This window comes from Triturus cristatus, chromosome 6, assembly GCF_964204655.1.
Source record: "Triturus cristatus chromosome 6, aTriCri1.1, whole genome shotgun sequence".
Lineage (NCBI taxonomy): Eukaryota > Metazoa > Chordata > Amphibia > Caudata > Salamandridae > Triturus > Triturus cristatus.
In genome coordinates this window covers 1,371,617,916-1,371,635,377 of record NC_140589.1, presented here as the reverse complement: position 1 = coordinate 1,371,635,377, position 17,462 = coordinate 1,371,617,916, and positions in this window count along the sequence as shown.

Sequence of the window (17,462 nt, the reverse complement as noted above, 5' to 3'; positions counted from 1 at the left end):
TATGGCATATGTTGCTTTGTCACGAGTGAAAACATTATCAGGTTTATTCATGATAGACTTTGATGACTCAAAAGTTAGTGCTGATACAAATTGTGTAAAGGAGTATAATAGATTAAGAAGAAGCTATGCTCCTCATTTAGGTCAGTATCCTGTGTTGGAGAAACGTGTAGTTTCTCGTAAAAGGAGAAATGAGAATATCTGTAATGAAGATGTAGAGAGGAGGAAAAAAAAGAGGAGTAATGTAATTGCAAGCAAAAAGAGTAAGGAAAAAGAAGAACAGGTTGTAGGATGTCATTTTGAAAATAGCTCTGGTGTCAACTGCTACGCTAATGTAGTGCTGAATGTTGCATTGTATCTGGAAAGTTTGCAAGAGCAGATAATAGTAAATCAGGGAAAAAGATTCTGTTCTGAGCTGAGTCTCCTTTTTGAAAAGCTTAGTATTGATAAAACTAAAATAGAAAGTGCTACTGAAATTAGAAAACTTTTACATGTATGTTCAGGAGGAACGCAGTTTTCTCAAAATGAACAGCAAGACGCACAAGAACTTTTGATGTATTTTCTTCAGGTACTGGAAGAAGAAGAAGTTGCAATTGATAATTTATTTGGTCTCTCTTATAAATGGGAACATAGTTGTGAAAACTGTTATAATATATGTGGCTCTAATGTTGATAATGAAAGGTTTATTTATTTGACATTGCCAGAGAGTAAAACAGTCACTTTTGCTAAATTAGTTAAAGATGCTAATCATAGCATGCAATGCGGTGAGTGTCAATCTGACATGTTTTCAAAGTTAATTTTAAAGGAATACGGACAGTATGTAATTTTAATGATGCAACGATGTAGAGCTGATGGTTCAAAATTGGATACTTAAATAAAGAAGTTTACAGGACAGCAATTATCAATTTCAGGAAAAACTTTTGTAACTGTTGCAATAATTTTCCATGAAGGACCTACTGTTACTTCTGGACATTACACAGTTTATCTTAAATGTGAAAAAGGCTGGACACTGTGTAATGATTCCCAATTGGTTTTTAAGCAACGTTTGCCTTTTGATTTAGCAAATTCCTATCTAATCTTCCTGAAACCTAAATTTTAGAGAGACTTGGCAAGATCTGGACAAAACAATTTAACCATTTTATTGGATTACCACTGGAATTTTCAAAAAAAAAGATTTTTTAAATTATCATTTGGCCTAATGGAAAGATAACCAATTGTAATGTGGACTTTTTTAATTTTTAATGAAACTTTCGAAAACCAAAAATTTAGAGAAAATCGGTAACATCTGCACAATTTAAATTTTGGAATGTTATTGGAGTGCCATTGGAAATTTTTTCAAAAAAGATTTTTTAAATTACTATTTGGCCATGCGGAAAGGTAACCAATTCTATTGTGGACTTAATAAATTATTAATAAATCTTTCGGGAACCAATATGTTACAGAGAATCGGTGAGATCTGTACAAATTAAACTTTAGAATTTTATTGGATTACCATTGGAAATTTAATCAAAAAAGAATTTTAAAATTACTATTTGGCCTAAAGAAAATGGAACCAGATGTATTGTGGAGTTATTTGAGATATAATATTGTGATTATACTTCTGAAACAAAAATATCAGACGGTATTTTAAAGAAATAAGTATTGATATTAGATGATATTTTTTAGAATATTATGCATTTCTATATTGTTAAGTTTAAGTAAAAAGAGATTCTGGGCTTTTTTAATACAATCTTTGAGATTGTTATTTTTTTTTTGCCCGCTGTTAAATGATGAATGCAATTGCTTTCACAATTTATAGTGAAATGCAATATATTCTGAAAACAGCAAAAATAAGGCAAAAATATTTTTTGATAAATATGTAAATATGTGTACTGTATTATAAAATGTTTTAAAAAATATTAATACTTTTTTCTTTTTTTTCAGATTGATATAGAAAATTTTCAAAACCTAGAACCATTTTTAAAGCAATTTTTAAAAAAAACAAATGAATAAATATTTTTTTGAGCGGGTATGGTAAGTCAATAGTATCATGGTTCCTTTTTTTCTACTTCTCTACAATCACATTTTCAGTTTTTAATTGTAGTCTCTCAAGGACCTTGTAATGTGATAATTGATTTTTAGTGTTTTTTAAAAAAAAAAAAAAAAATTACGCGCACCGTACGCGTACGGTAAAAAAAAAAAAAAAAAAAAGTTTTTAAAAACATATATAAAAAAAAGATGAAAGATAAGGTTGGCTCTTAAAAGAGCCGTTGTGTTCATGCAGGGACAGAGGAAAGAAAGATTGGGAAAATTAGTCTCTGCGACAAGTGTGCTGATCTATTTTGTTGTTCACTAGGGAAACACTGGTCTCCCTATGAAAAATTAGATCATGACGAGAGGCGCATCGAATATCAACCCTCAGAAACCGAGGGTTAATTTCCAGAGGGCCAGCAAAAGGAGATGCTCCCCCCACAGATGAAGGGCTCACCTGACCTGCAGAAAAAGGACTCGGCCCTGCAGATGATGGTCCAGGCTGAGCTGCTGTGGATGTGCTTGGTTGACTTACTGAAGGGTTACCTCCAGTAAGTCGAGCATGTGTCCTTTTGTGTACATCCTTAAGGTGTCTCATCATGGTATGATTCCCAAAGGAATACTTCCTGTCAGGATTCCCTCTAGAAAGTACACGACCACACAGCTTACAAGTCACTAAGGGTGCATTTACCTTTTGCTGGCCTTCTGGAAAAGTAAAATAATCCCATACATAAGAGGTCTTTTGTTTCCTCGCTCTCTGCCTCAAGGTAGTGCTGCTAGCCTCACTCTCAGAAGGGCTCTGCTGTTCTGCCATCGTATCACAAAGACAACCCAGCTCCTTCTCCTAAGGGATCACAAGCAGAAATGAGGGGAATGGGTGTGGTGTAGGAGAGTTCTAGAACTGAAAGTAGTTTCAACCAATCAAAACTTGTGTTTCATGATCACATGACCTACCGTACGCTTACGGTACGCTTACGATACGCTTACGGCAAAAGTACGCATGCGCTTAAAAAAGACACGCGCTTGCGCGCATGCGCTTAACAGTCACTCCCCGACACTTCCGCGTAACGTGCGCGTGTAGCGTACACGCGTACGCGTCCCACGCAAAGTACGCGCGGCTACGCAAATTGCGTAAATATACGCAAACAGCGTAGATAAATTACGGACGTTGCGTAAACCGTACGCTTACCGTAAGCTTACGGTACGCGTACTAAAAAAAAAATAAAAAAAAGGAAAAAATGTATTGCAAATAAATTTTACATGTTTATTTTATAAAATATATTAAAAAAAACATATTATAGAATTTTAAAAATTTAACCATAGTCTTTAAAAAAGGATAGAAAATTAAAATAAAAATATGTAAAAAAAAATAGAAGAAAAAAAAAAAAATTAGCATTTAAAAAACCTTGCAAATTCACTGAAAAAACCATGGGTTTCACACACGTTATAGTTAGGAATTAGCATTTAAAAAACCTTTGAAATTCACTGAAAAAACCATGGGTTTCACACACGTTATAGTTAGGAATTAGCATTTAAAAAACCTTAGAAATTCAATGAAAAAACCAAAGGTTTCACACATGTTATAGTTAGCTGGACATTTCACTCGTAAAAAACCAATGAAATTCCCCCATATAGTTAGTTCAGCTAACTATAACTCGCGCGCCCGCAATGCACTACTGATGACGTCACATATTACATCACTCATGACATGGTCAGTGACATCACTGATGACATCACTGATGACATCTCAAATGACATCACTGATGACATCATCCAGTGAATGTGTGTTTTTCTAAAAATTAAATATGTTTTATATATGTATATCTCAAGGTCGATGGAAGAATAAATGACTATATAAGTGTCTAAATTGATGATTTGTTTCTGAAAAATTGATTGTATAACTGACTGATTAAGTGTATCTTTTTGAATACATGGCTTAGTGAGTAATGTTTAAATGTGTAAATACCTGTATCAGTCTCTCACTTTGTATATAAGTGGCTGCATGGGGTGGTGAGTAGCTACATGAGTGTCTATATAGGTTAATAGTTGTTTTTTTGAGTATCAGTATGAGTGTCTGAGTGTCTTCATGGTGCGGTGGGGGGTATTACGTAGTGCATAGATGCATGAATGAGTGACTCACTGTTTGTATGTGTTGAAGACAGCATGTGTGCAGGACTATATGGGTGGATGAGTGTGTGCATGGGTGTGTTAGTGAGTGAATGACTGTCTCAATAGTGTCTTCATAAGTAACTACATATGTTTTAAACTAGTATATGTGACTATTGTTGTTTATAAGTGAGTATATGTGAGAGTGAGAGATTGGAAGAGTTCCTGTATGAATAAGTATGTGTTTCTATAAGTGATTGTTAAAAAGACTAAGTATGTGTAAGTTTCTGTTAAAGTAAGTGTGCTGGTGTGTGTATAACTGTATATGCAAGTAAATGGATGTTTGTTTCTTTATTAGCATGAGTGACTATGTGTGTGAGTAACTCTATGGATGAGTGGGATTGTGTTACAGGTTGTTTAGGTGTATGAGTACATATGATGTGTGAGTACATGTATGAGTGACTGTATAGGATTGTTGGTGGATGAGTGGATGTGTATGTGGATCTTAGAATTACTGTATTGGTTGTTGTAACTGGTATTGGTATGTCCATTGTTTTGAAAATTTTAATTTCTATTTTTGAATGTGTGTATCAAAGGTTATATTAGGGGAAGAGGAGGTCTGCCACTCTATCACAAGGATGATGTCATCAGTGATGTCATTAGTGATGTCATTTGAGATGTCATCAGTGATGTCATGAGTGATGTCACTGACCATGTCATGAGTGATGTAATATGTGACGTCATCAGTAGTGCATTGCGGGCGCACGAGTTATAGTTAGCTGAACTAACTATAACGGGGGAATTTCATTGGTTTTTTACGAGTGAAATGTCCAGCTAACTATAACATGTGTGAAACCTTTGGTTTTTTCATTGAATATATATATATATATATATATATATATATATATATATATATATATATATATATATATATATATATATATATATATATATATATATATATATATATATATAATCTACTGGCGGTCGCCAGTAGATAGTTATAGTTAGGACCTATTTTCCATAGGAAATCCGCAACATTCTATTCCCAATAAGTCTGGCGCCGGTTGACGAATCTTCGCGAAATTTTGCCAGCTCTGCTCGGCTCCTACCCTGAAAGTTTCGTGGTGATTCATCAAGTGGGGGATGAGAAAAAAGGAGGTCCCAAAACGCGTTTTCCCCATGCAATTTCCCATAGGATCTGTTGTCGCAGCTACAGCCCGAACCGCTGAACGGAATTACACCAAATTTGGCAAACAGGCAGTCCTCAGTTCAGACTCATGCCTTTTGCTTAAATGGTGTAAATCTGTTCAGTAGTTCCTGAGAAAATCAAAAGTAAAATCACATATATATCTGGGCGGAGCCTAACCACACATCTCATCGTGAGATCTGATTGGCTGTCAGCACTTCATCCAAGAAGTGTTGGCAGCCATCTTGATAGCACCTCATTAAAAAGCATTGCAGTTAATAGAAGGTTTTAAGACTTTAGTTACATTATAAATCATTTGTTGATGGTACCATACTCATTTTAGGAATTGTGGTGTGTTCTAAGGTGATTTTACCATGTGAAAAAGCCTTCTGCTGTGATATCATGAATCATGTTTGAGAGAAAACTATTTTCTCATGCTTTTCCCACAGAGGTTTGGAAGATGATCTATAAGCTAAACTGAGAGCATATTTTCTGTAAATTCACATTATCTTTCTCAGTCATGTGAGCATAAAGTCTGACATTCTCAGTAAAACATATACATCCAACAAGGGCAGAGACTGTCAGTTGATTCCTTTGTGGTCTACTGCAGCTTCCCAGAGTGTTCTAAAGAACAACTAGAGCACTAACAGTCCTACTTATGACAAACGTATGGCACACCTGAAGCCATCTTGGTTGGAATAAAGTGGTAACTCTTAAAACATTTCATTTAAAAAGGAATAAAATGAGGGGGTTCATTTTGCCATAGAAAGTATGATTAGTGCTGCAGAAAGAAAAATTAGGGCACATTTTGAGTGACTTCTCAAATACTCTTCTATTTCATTAAAAAATTCTGACATGCAGACTGAAACATGCACTTTCAATACCAGCAGCAGACTTCCCTGGTGAGCAGTAGCTCTACTACAGTGATCTAATGAGCAACTAGAGTGTTAACATTCAGAATTTATGGCAAATGTGTGACACATCTGAAGGCCTTCTTGATGGAATCAAAGTAAAAACTGAAAGTATTTCCTACTGAGGAGACTGTAGTAAATGAGGAAATTAGGAAACATCATAACAAATAAGCCTCACAAAATGGCCACCAGAGACAAAAGTAGCCCAAATATCACCCAGATGTAGCCCAAGTACAGCCCAATGACAGAATGTCCCACAGTGTTCTAACAAACAACTAGAGCGCTAACATTTTGCCATAGAAATTATGATTAGTGCTTCAGAAAGCAAAATTAGGGCACATTTTGACTTCTCAAATCCTCTTCTATTTCATAAAAAAATTCTGACATGCAGACTGAAACATAAACTTTGAATACCAGCAGCAGACTTCCCTGGTGAGCAGTAGCTTTACTACAGTGATCTAATGAGCAACTAGAGTGCTAACATTCAAAATTTATGGCAAATGTGTGACACATCTGAAGGCCTTCTTGATGGATCCAAAGTAAAAAACTGAAAGTATTTCCTACTGAGGAGACTGCAGTAAATGAGGAAATTAGGAAACTTCATAACAAATAAATCTCCCAAGATGGCCACCAGAGACAAAAGAGCCCAAATGTAGCCTAAATATCACCCAGATGTAGCCCAAGTATAGCCCAATGACAGAATGTCCCAGAGTATTCTAACGAACAACTAGAGCGCTAACAGTCTTACTTATGACAAAAGTATGGCACATCTGAAGCCATCTTGATTGGAATAAAGTGGTAACACTTAAAACATTTAATTTACAAAGGAACAAAATGAGGGGGTTCATTTTGCCATAGAAATTATGATTAGTTCTGCAGAAAGAAACATTAGGGCACATTTTGACTTCTCAAATCCTCTTCAATTTCATAAACAAATTCTGACATGCAGACTGAAACATGCACTTTGAATACCAGCAGCAGACTTCCCTGGTGACCAGTAGTTTTACTACAGTGATCTAATGAGCAACTAGAGTGCTAACATTCAGAATTTATGGCAAATGTGTGACACATCTGAATGCCTTCTTGATGGAACCAAAATAAAAAACTGAAGGTATTCCCACTGAGGAGACTGCAGTAAATGAGGAAATTAGGAAACTTCATAACAAATAAATCTCCCAAGATGGCCACCAGAGACAAAAGAGCCCAAATGTAGCCCAAATATCACCCAGATGTAGCCAAAGTATAGCCCAATGACAGAATGTCCCAGAGTGTTCTTAAGAACAACTAGAGCGCTTACTGACTTACTTATGACAAAAGTATGGCACACCTGAAGCCATCTTTATTGGAATAAACTGGTAACACTTAAAACATTTAATTTAAAAAGGAACACAATGAGGGGGTTCATTTTGCAATAGAAATTATGATTAATGCTGAAGAAAGAAAAATTAGGGCACATTTTGAGTGACTTCTCAAATCCTCTTCTATTTCATTAAAAAATTCTGATATGCAGACTGAAACATGCACTTTTAATACCAGCAGCAGACTTCCGTGGTGAGCAGTAGCTTTACTACAGTGATCTAATGAGCAACTAGAGTGCTAACATTCAGAATTTATGGCAAATGTGTGACATATCTGAATACCTTCTTGATGGAATCAAAGTAAAAATCTGAAGGCATTTCCTACTGAGGAGACTGCAGTAAATGAGGAAATTAGGAAACTTCATAACAAATAAATTTCCCAAGATGGCCACCATAGACAAAAGAGCCCAAATGCAGCACAAATATCACCAAGATGTAGCCCACATGTAGCCCAATGACAGAAGTGTGCAAAACACTTATTTTTTGTGTATTTGCAGTTTTAAATAGTGCAGAATTTTCAGGTATTGGAGTGCTTTACATGAGCATTGGTTACATCACACAAGATCAAATTCATTTTGGTTGTAGACATGGGGAGATTAAGTGATTTGACCAGAATCACAGAATGTTGAGCTGAAGCAGAAACTCCAACCTGGTTCCCCAGTTGCAAAGTCTGCAGCTCTGGAAGTAACACCACATCCTCTCCCCTATGTGCAACATTTAATCAAGTGGTCAACTGGATAAAAAAACATAAAGATTACAAATAATTTAAAAGTTCTTTGTCGCTATTTGAAAACTCAGAAAATATGTCCTCATTTTAGTTTTTTAGAGCACTAACTATAATTTTGATGCAAATAAGACCCTTTCATATATGTAATTTCTAAAGGAAATACTCTAGGTATTACAGTTTTAATTACATCAAGATGACGTCAGGCGTTCCACACTTTTGTAATAAATATAGAATGTTAGCAATCTAGTTGTTCATTGGGATACTGTTGAGAGGCAGAGGTCAGAGGCATGGACTCTGAAAATTTAAGGCAGGTAGGAGAGTGCAGAGGCAACAATTTGACCACACTGGGCAGGCAGGAAGGGCAGTGGCAGCACAACAGACTCTGGAGGGCAGTGGAAAGGGGGGCAGGGGCAACAAACCAACAATACAGGACTGGCAAGAGAGGCTGTGGCAATATAATAGACCATTGTGGGCAGAAGGAAGAGGCAGTGGTAGTACAACCATACATGCCAACAGACCCGTTTCAGCCAGGAAACGTCCAATGTTTTTAAGCTCAAATGGGCTTTATTTGATCTGTCTCCTGTCTACAATCTCCTCTTTTTCAATGTAACTCAAAGGGGCAAATCAATACCCCAGTTTTTTTCAAAATCTCCCTCTTACCAAGTTCAAAATGTTCGCAAGTATGGTACATTGGATCATGGTAGGCAGGAGGAATTGGGGTAGGGACATGGACTTGGATAACAGAGGACAGGAGGGACATGGAGAGGTGCACCAAACTGACCCTACAGGGCAGGCATCACGGTTTGCAGCAGCACAATACACCACACAGTGCATGCGGGACGGGAGTGCAGCACAACAATCCATAGAAAGCAATAGGGAGTGGACAGGGCCATGCACATGGACAACAGAGAACAGAGGGGAAAGAGGCAATGGTAGCTAGCTGACCATAATGGACAGACAGGAGAGAAAGCTGCAGCATAACAGACCATAAAGGGAAGGAGGGACGGATCATCAGGGGCATTACAATGGAACAGACAAGCCAGGAGGGAGGGAATAGGGGTCTGCACATGGAAACAGAGGGCTGGGGGCAAGGGGGCAGGGCAGGAGCAGCAAGATGACCATGGAGGTCAGGCAGGATGGGCACTAGAAACAAGACACATCATGGAGAGCAACAATGAGACTATGGTGGCATACACACAGACCATGGAGGGAAGGTGGGAGGGGGTCAGGGGCAGCTAGCTGACCACACAGGGAAGGTGGAAGGGGCCATGGCAGCACAGAAGACCATGCATGGCAAGCAGGAGGGTTAGTGGCAGCACAATGGCTATGATTGGCAAGAAGGATGGTGCAGGGGCATGCACAAATGACCATGGAGGATAGAAGGGAGGGTCAGGACCTGGGCACAGACAAGAGAGTTCAGGGGAAGGGGCCTCAAAACAGACCGCGTGGGGCAGGCAGGAGGAGCAGTTGCAGCACAACAGACCAGGGAGGGCAGAAGGGTGTGGCAGTAAAATGGACCATGGAGGACAGGAGGAAGGGGATAGGGGCATGGCATGTGGACAGGCAGGGTGGAGGTGGCAGGGTCAGGTTACAGTCATCTGACAATGCTAGGCAGGTGGGAGGGGAGTGGCAACTCAACAGAACACTCAGAGTAGATAGGAGTGGCAAGTCCATGGAACATGGTGGGCAAAAAGGATGGAGCAGGGGCATGCACAAAGACATCGCAGGGCAGGGGGAAGGAGAATAGGGGCAGCAAGCTAAGCACAGAGGCTAAGCAGGAGGTCAATGATGGGCCATAGAATTGGGCAATGGAGGGCAGGAGGAGTGGACTGGCACATCATGCTAAATGGAGGGCAGTGGCAGCACATCAGACCATGCATGGCAGGAGGGAGGAGGCTAGGCAATGGATTCAGACAACAGAGGATAGGGAGGAGGTGGATGGGGCAGCAAGCTAACTGTTCAGAGAAGGTGGGTATTAGGAACTTTATTATTTTTAAAATGTGTGTCTGTGCGAACCACTTAAAATATGAACAAGTATGCAGCATAATCTCACTTTTATTCAGGAAGAAGAGGACGTTTGTGACTGTGACTCTGGGCTCACTTGGCAGAAACACCCCCTGACCCTCCACCCCCATCGCAAAATGTAATGCCCGTGAAAAGGGTAGGTGGACGCAGTGTTATATAGAACATAGTCCTGAGAGCACGATTGAAAATGGAAACTAGATATAGTATATGGTATAAACTATGCACCAAAAAGTGTGATATAATATGAACCGGGCGTGAAATATAATATGCAATACATTGTGCGCAATGACAGATTCATTGGAGAGTGCGAGATAGCACAGGCACTAGCGCGTGCTATGCGATATGCGCCTTGGAGTGCAATATGCACAGGGCAGTGTTGTGTAACCTAACTAGTCTCTAAAGTTGTAATATAAAATATGTGCTGGGGAGTGTAACGTTGCATATGCACTGTGACAAAGATATAGATCCAAGATTGTAATATGTATGGCACAGCGCTGTGCGTTATAACATAGGCATCGAGGAAGGCACGTTAGATGGGGCAATATAACCTGTGCGAAGGCAAGTGTTGCATGACATATTCACGGGGTGGTGTTACAGTGCACATGGGCTAGAGAGTGTCATAGCATACGCACTAGCTGGTGGAATACAACACAGAGGTGTGAGGCACTCGGCGGGCACTGGTGGGTATAACACAGCATTGGGCTCAGCCAGGAGCACGCTGTGACTCTCAAGTGAGGTTCGTCTCCTTTCCAGAGAGTAAAATAAAAAGTATTACACATCCGGCGGTGGATGTGTGTTTTATTAACCATTAGGGGGGTTTCTTGCATAGTTTGGTCGAATTTTTGTCGAATCCCCTTTGAATGGCTTGGTGTGCGTGTATATTAAATGTGCCCATCAATAGCTACCCATGTTTGTATAAATAAACGACAAGGGTGTCTACTTGGAGAGTACCCACCGGCGGGGGCGCCGGGATTAGGCACGGTAGGGCGTCAGACACGTCAGAGCTTCACTAGCGTTGTAAATACATTCCATGTGGATTCATTCTATGCATAGTCGCCTTTTAATGAATATCACGCAAATCGTCATGGTAATAGGTACATACGGTTTGTCCAGCATGTCCTAGGTGTTTCTATAAATATATATTTTTTAAAATAATAAAAAACAAAGGCCGGCCCCAGGGGATGGGATCCCCGGGGCCATAAGTGGCCTGAGGAGGGGGGCAACGCAGCCCCCTCCTAAAGAATAAAAAAAAAAAGGCCATGACCCGGGGGTTGGGGTCCCCGGGGCCGATTAAGGCCTTGGGAGGGCCAAATTAATTTTTTTCAACAATAAAAATTAGGGTGCAGGTCCTGGGGGATGGGGTCCCCAGGGCCAGTAAATTAGAAAAAGAAGGAGGGCCACACAGCCCTCCTTCTTAAAAAAGTAAAATAAATAAAAGACAAGCATCGTGCTGGAGGCCACGCCCCCTCCTTGCAGCACTCTGCAAACGCGCCCCCTGTCCAGTTGTAAGTTGGGGAATTAATTCCCCTTCAATACTGAGGGTCCCTGAGGGCCAACTAGCCCAACAGGTATCTCCAGTATGCGCCAGGGAGCTGCGTTGCAGACAGGTGTTTTGAGGCCACGTCCCTTTTTACACCTCTATGCAACGCAGCTCTGTGGCGCTTACTGGAGGTACCTAGTGGGCTAGTTTGACCCTAGGGACCCTTAGGATTCAAGAGGACTTAATCTCTCAACTTAGAACGGCCACAGGGCGCGTTTACACAGTGGTGAAGGGAGGGGACGGGGCCTAAGGTGACGTGTGCAAACACGCCCTGTGGCGCGTTTTAAGTTGGGGAAATAATTCTCTTTCAATCCTGAGGGACCCTGGGGGCCAACTAACCCACCAGGTGCTTCCAGTAAGCGCCACTGCTCTGCGTTGCAGAGAGGTGGTGCAGGCCGTGCCCCTTTTTACACCTCTCTGCAATGGCGCTTACTGGACGTACCTAGTGGGCTATTTTGCCCCTAGGGATCCTCAGGATTCAAGGGGAATTAATCTCCCAACTTAAAAAATGGCCACAGGACGTCTTTACACAGTGGGGAAGTGAGGGGACGGAGCCTGAGGTGACGTGTGCAATCACGCCCTGTGGCGCGTTTTAAGAGGTAGTTTTAATCCCCTGCCCTATTATATACTAGGGGCTTACAGAGAAGGTCATGCTGATCACAGGGGGACCCCAACGCATAGTGTTCCCTAGTGTATGTAGGTGTTTTCACTGTATTCTGAGTGTCTTTTAACATAGCACTGGCTCTAGGACTGGTTAGTCAGACTCAGTTACCACCAGTATCCGTCTCAAAAAGTTGAGGGTACAGGATGATTTTGCAACAAGGCTTCTTTCTGCTCTTCTGTTTGTTCTTTCTGCACGTTATCCTTCTTCCTGTACTTTTCTTCGTCTTTGAGGACTTCTGTTGCTTTTTTCTGCATTTCTTTTTTTTCTTTCTGTGCGTTTTTTCTTCTTTCTTCACATGTCCTATCTCTGTAGGCATAGTTAGAAATTAGCATTTAAAAAACCTTTGAAATTCACTGAAAAAAACATAGGTTTCAGGCACGTTATAGTTAGGAATTAGCATTTAAAAAACCTTAGAAATTCACTGAAAAAACCATAAGTTTCAGGGGCGTTATAGTTAGCTGGACTTTTCACTCGTATAAAACCATTGAAATTCCCCCGTTATAGTTAGTTCAGCTAACTATAACTCGCGCGCCCGCAATGCACTGCTGATGACGTCACATATTACATCACTCATGACATGGTCAGTGACATCACTCATGACATCACTGATAACATCTCAAATGACATCACTGATGACATCATCCTTGTGATAGAGTGGCAGACCTCCTCTCCCCCTAATATAACCTTTGATACACACATTCAAAAATAGAAACTAAAATTTTCAAAACAATGGACATACCAATATCAGTTACAACAACCTATTCAGTAATTCTAAGATCCACATACACATCCACTCATTCACCAACAGTCCTATACAGTCACTCATACATGTACTCACTCATCATCTGTACTCATACACCTATACATCCTGTTACACAATGCCACTCATCCATAGAGTTACTCACACACATAGTCACTCTGCTAATAAAGAATCAAACATCCGTTTACTTGCATATACAGTTATACACACACTACCACACTTACTTCTACCAGAAACTTACACATACTTAGTCTTTTAAACAATCACTTATAGAAACACATACTTATTCATACAGGATCTCTTTCAATCTCTCACTCTCACATATACTCACTTATATACACCAATAGTCACATATACTAGTTTAAAACATATGTAGTTACTCATAAAGACACTATTAGGACAGTCATTCACTCACTAACACACCCATGCACACACTCATCCACCCATACAGTCCTGCATACATGCTGTCTTCAACACATACAAACAGTGAGTCACTCATTCATGCACCTATGCACTACGTAATACCCCCCACCGAACCATACAGACACTCAGACACTCATACTGATACTCAAAAAACCAACTAATAACCTATATAGACACTCATGTAGCTACTCACCAGCCCATGCAGCCACTTATACACAAAGTGACAGACTGATACAGATATTTACATATTTAAACATTACTCACTAAGCCATGTATTCACTAAGATACACTTAAACAGTCAGTTATACAATCAATTTTTCAAAATCAAATCATCCATTTAGATACTTATATACCCATTTATTCTTCCATCGACCTTGAGATATACATATATAAAACATATGTAATTTTCAGAAAAACACACATTCACTGGATGATGTCATCAGTGATGTCATCAGTGATGTCATTTGAGATGTCATGAGTGATGTCACTGACCATGTCATGAGTGATGTAATATGTGACGTCATCAGCAGTGCATTGCGGGCGCGCGAGTTATAGTTAGCTGAACTAACTATAACGGGGGAATTTCAATGGTTTTATACGAGTGAAAAGTCCAGCTAACTGTAACGCCCCTGAAACCTATGGTTTTTTCAGTGAATTTCTAAGGTTTTTTAAATGCTAATTCCTAACTATAACGTGCCTGAAACCTATGGTTTTTTCAGTGAATATATATATATCCAAACACACCCCTCCAATCACGAAAGGTAAGAGGCCCCTCGGGGAGTTCAATTTCGAAGCCTTTTAATAGGACTGTAAGGCATTATGCATTTCGACATTGACCACCTTCTTCAGATGCCTCTGAATTCACGGCGCTACTCCACCCACACCTTTGTTTGTCCTGACGTGCTCCCATTGGTTTGAGAGCTCAGTCCCACATTCGCCTGTATGCACACCCCCTGTAGTTTCGGATCTTAACCACAGGTCCCAGGATTCACTTGGTCGGGATAGGTTGTGCGTGGAAAAGACAAAGTTCGTGTCCATGTCACCAGGGTAAAGGTGAGAATCGTAAAGGCGGATGGCTCTGTGTTGGAAATAATGTCCTTTGGCTTCCTGGGTCTCCTTAACATTCAAGCCCCTCATGCGGATTCCTGGCGGGCTGCGAATACAATGATTCCCGACTCCTTGTGGAGTCACAAGCTGCTCCTGGCATATATATATATATATATATACATACATACATACATACATACATACATATATAAATTCACTAAAAAAAACATAGGTTTCAGGGACGTTATAGTTAGTTGGATATTTGACTCATATAAAACCAGAGAAAGTCGCCTGTTATAGTTAGTTGAGCTAACTATAACTCACGTGCCCGCAATGCACTGGTGATGACGTCACATATTACATTACTCATGACATGGTCAGTGACATCACTGATGACATCACTGATGACATCATCCAGTGAATGTGTGTTTCTGTAAAGTTTAAATATTTTTCATATATATCTATGCCAAGGTGTATTGAAGAAAGAGTGAATTTACAAGTCCCTGAATGGATTATTTAGTAGGTGAATGACTGACTGTATAAGTGAGTGATTGAACATGTGTTGCTGAATGTATGGGTTAGTGACTAAACTGTGTGAAATCCTGTATTAATGTCTCAGTTGGTGTATAAGCGGCTCCATGGGTTGGTGAGTAGCTACATGAGTGTCAATATGGGTTATTGATTTGTTGTCTGAGTATCTGTATGGGTGCCTGAATGTCTGTATGGGTGGGTGCGGGGGCATGTGATTCTGTGCATACATGTCTGAGTGGGTGATTCACTGGTTGTATGGATTAAAAAGTGCATCTGGGAAGGGCTGTATGGGTGAGTTAGTGTGTGTATGGGTGAGTTGGTGAGTGAATTAATGTGACGTCATCACCAGTGCATTGCGGGTGCGCGAGTTATAGTTAGCTCAACTAACTATAACAGGCGAGTTTCTCTGGTTTTATATGAGTCAAATGTCCAACTAACTATAACGTCCCTGAAACCTGTGGTTTTTTTCAGTGAATTTCTAAGGTTTTTTAAATGCTAATTCCTAACTATAACGTCTGTAAAACCTATGTTTTTTTCAGAGAATTTTAACGGTTTTTCAAATGTTAATTTCATATTTTAATATTTATAAAACCTCTATTTTTTTGTAATATTTTGCAAACCCTATTATCTTTTTTTTTTATTTGAAAAATTATGTAATTTTTTATATCTTCCCAAAAAAGTATGTATAGATATTTTTTTTTTAGAAAACTAGACTCCTGTACCGGTAGTGTACCAAGCTCCATCGCCATGAGAATCCTATCCGTGATATTGCGAAACTCGTTAAGGATGCGCATTTGGTATACGTATAGGGTCGCGCCGGCTGCACGTTCCGTATGCGACGAGTGCACGCTGCCAGGCCCTGTGTTACGTCATATGCGTGTGGTATCACGCCGGGTACGCCATTACCTTATTTATTTTTTTATGTCTCAAAACTATCTCTAAATAAGTTTAAAGTGTGTATGAGAACAAGCGATAATCTAAAATATTTTCCACATTTACATATTTCTAACTGTAATAAACCTATATTATGGTAAATGTATTTTCTCAAAATCGCGTTGGGTGCGGCCTCCTTGCGCGCTCGGTGCGCGCTTGCCATGTGACCTTAAAAGAAAGCTTTTGATTGGTTCATAACATTTCCCATTGTAACAGTTGGAGGACCCCACCCATTTTAGTCATTCTCTCTACACCGTTTGATGAGAGACACCTCTTCTGCTTACAGAGCTTTTTTGAATTTTCTTTGCTGTGTACACATATCTTATAGTACACACAACATGCAACGATCATCTTGATCAATAATCATGCTCTGTATAGTAGCCTTCCACGTGTGATAGCCATGCATCTGAAACGTTACATCAAAAAACAAATGTGTGCTACACGATGACCCTGGTGTGAGTGTGTGTGTGCATTGATGTGCTGCCTTTCGCCCTGGGTATTGGTGGCTCGAAGGGGTATCATCAGCCACGGGCAGAGTGCACATCCTAGATCACATGTGACAAACAGTAAAGAGTAATGTGTAGATTTGTGTTGCAGTATGCTCTGTTGTCAGGCTTTACCAGTATAGTAGTTAGTCATATGTGCGACTTTCAGATTCACGTTTGACATGCATTGCTTGACTGTAATGAGCGTTAGCACTATGTATGACGTAGCCTCACTGCTGATCCTCCCTCCATCCATGCACATTCACATGTGTGCGCTTCGCGATAGCAACACTTTCAATAATACCGCACACCATTGACATGCGTGTCTATGCATATCCACAAGCTTGACAACGACATGCGATGTTGTCCATTCTTTGTTTTCGGACAGCATCTCATTAGCGATAGTTGCCGCCATCCCGGTACATGCTACATTAATGTAAATTGCGGATTGTGCAAAGTCAAAACTGCAACAGGGACACACACATAAGTACACTTCCTGCCCAGGCAGGAACTGAACAACGCCCAGGTCCCCAGAATAATTATTCACACCTGGCATACGCAAGCCCAGCCCACTTTGCGTACGTATAAATAGGATAACGAAGACGCCACATGTCCCAGTTCTTCCACACTGCTTCAGGTGATATGGCCGCATCCACCTCGCATATCACAATACACAATAAAAAAAAGGAATCCATGAGGTGTACATCATCCTGGCAATCAAAACTACATCTGAATTGTGAACCCTGCTGGACGTCG